This window comes from Myotis brandtii, unplaced genomic scaffold (genome assembly GCF_000412655.1).
Source record: "Myotis brandtii unplaced genomic scaffold, ASM41265v1 scaffold1532, whole genome shotgun sequence".
Taxonomy (NCBI): domain Eukaryota; kingdom Metazoa; phylum Chordata; class Mammalia; order Chiroptera; family Vespertilionidae; genus Myotis; species Myotis brandtii.
In genome coordinates, this window is record NW_005355551.1 from 59,063 (window position 1) to 61,908 (window position 2,846).

Genomic DNA, 2,846 nt, shown 5'->3' on the forward strand with positions numbered 1-2,846 from the left:
ATGGAGTGGGGCCACAACATTAGTAACAAAGAAACAGAATTTCCGGAGGATGAGGACCAGAAATCAGGATTTTGAAAAGATTCCCAGGTGATTCGAGAACCACTGGTGTAGACATTTACAGACCGGGATACAAGTTTATCGATGAATGCAGACAACTTTAATTCTATTCATTTTGTGCATTTGATCCAATCACCTTATTCGTTGCTCATTTTCTGTGAGGGAGCACACAAATTACCCAGGTTATAGGTGAAAACACTGATTGTTAGACTGTTTGGATAATTTGCTAAAGGAGGCACAGCTAACAAATATCAGAACAGGGATTAAAACATGGGCCATACTGACTTCCACCCATACTTTAAATCACCCCACCCTTCTGCATTTGGTGGAGGGAGGCATCTGCAAAATAGGAATATGGACCCAAAAGTTCCTGTCAGAAATGCTGGATCTAACACAAATCATTTGCATAACAGCTTTCACCTGGGAAGGGACATGCTGATGAGAAAAGAGATACAGCTTTGGGGACCTGTCCATATTCTGACCTGCATTGGGTTGGTGACTCAGAAAATATTTGTCTGCCCTGACCAATTTGGCTCAGTGGATAGAGCGTAGGCCTGTGGACTGAAGAGTCCCAGGTTTGATTCCAGTCAAGGAGTGGGGCCACAACATTAGTAACAAAGAAACAGAATTTCCGGAGGATGAGGACCAGAAATCAGGATTTTGAAAAGATTCCCAGGTGATTCGAGAACCACTGGTGTAGACATTTACAGACCGGGATACAAGTTTATCGATGAATGCAGACAACTTTAATTCTATTCATTTTGTGCATTTGATCCAATCACCTTATTCGTTGCTCATTTTCTGTGAGGGAGCACACAAATTACCCAGGTTATAGGTGAAAACACTGATTGTTAGACTGTTTGGATAATTTGCTAAAGGAGGCACAGCTAACAAATATCAGAACAGGGATTAAAACATGGGCCATACTGACTTCCACCCATACTTTTAAATCACCCACCCTTCTGCATTTGGTGGAGGGAGGCATCTGCAAAATAGGAATATGGACCCAAAAGTTCCTGTCAGAAATGCAAGCTCTAACACAAATCATCTGCATAACAGCTTTCACCTGGGAAGGGACATGCTGAAGAGGAAAGAGATCCAGCTTTGGGGACCTGTCTGTTCATATTCTGACCTGCATTGGGTTGGTGACTCAGAAAATATTTGTCTGAATATTTGCATTTGTAACCTGGGGCCAATAATGTGTGTCATGCAGAGATTTGCACAAACAAATAAAACAAACTGTTTAATAAAAAATATAGGCTCAATTAATCTTTGTTCTCTATAAACTGTGATAAATCTCTAGTCTAGGACAATTATTTACTACTAGACACCCGGTGCATGGACTTGTGCACAGATGAGGTCCCTAGGCCTGGCCTGTGGGGATCAGGCTGAAACCGATCTCCAACATCCCCTGAAGCATCCTGGATTGTGAGAGGGCAGTTCTCGGGTGTTGCACCCTGAAATTGGGCTCCCTCCTCTCTGGTTCCGGTTGTGTCACCCGAGAACCGCAGCTGCCAAGTCACCGCAGCTCAGCAGCTCCTGCATTGAGTGCCTGCCGCCTTGTGGTCATTGCATGTCATAGCTACCGGTCGGACAGTCGGCGGACCAGATGATTGCTTAGGCTTTTATATATATATAGATGTGCAGTTCTGGGATCAAAGGCAGCCATGGGTTACTTTTGCCTGACTCGTCTATGGTTCAGACAGAAACTCCTTTGAAATGCTAATACTGTTGTCTGATAATTTATTGGATGAAATTAACTACAGAGAGGTGATTCTTAAGGGAAAATAAATATGGAACCAAAGACAGCACTTCCTGTTTGATGTTAAGTCTGATGTACAAAAAGGTGTGGTGCTACCAGAAAGTTGTGGCTTCAGAGTGATTGGTGATTACACGGAAGAGCTGATGGAAGGGAGAGTTTTGTGTGAAGAGAGACTATCATAGTGGAGCCTCTAGTACCGTCCATCCATTCCTGGCCCACCTCTGGTATCAGCCTCAGCTGCAGTGGAGAATTACATGCAAGATTGTGTGCATTTACCTGGTTCTGACAGGACCCCCTCACCTGCAGGCTGGGTGTCCCTCTGCTTTCTGCTCTGGCCTCCTCTCTATCATGGGAGCCCACGTGGCCTGCACCGCAGGGCAGCCAGAACAAAGAAACAGAATTTCCGGAGGATGAGGCCCAGAAATCAGGATTTTAAAAAGATTCCCAGGTGATTCTAATGTGCAGCCAAGGTTGAGAACCACTGGTGTAGACATTTACAGACTGGGATACAAGTTTATTGATGAACGCAGACGACTTTAATTCTATTCATTTTGTGCATTTAATCCAATCACCTTATTCATTGCTCATTTTCTGGGAGGTAGCGCAAATTACAGAGGTTACAGGTGAAAACACTGATTGTTAGACAGTTTGGATAATTTGCTAAAGGAGGCACAGCTAACAAATACCAGAACAGGGATTAAAACATGGGCCATACTGACTTCCACCCATACTTTAAATCACCCCACTCTTCTGCATTTGGTGGAGGGAGGCATCTGCAAAATAGGAATATGGACCCAAAAGTTCCTGTCAGAAATGCTGGATCTAACACAAATCATTTGCATAACAGCTTTCACCTGGGAAGGGACATGCTGATGAGAAAAGAGATACAGCTTTGGGGACCTGTCCATATTCTGACCTGCATTGGGTTGGTGACTCAGAAAATATTTGTCTGCCCTGACCAATTTGGCTCAGTGGATAGAGCGTAGGCCTGTGGACTGAAGAGTCCCAGGTTTGATTCCAGTCAAGG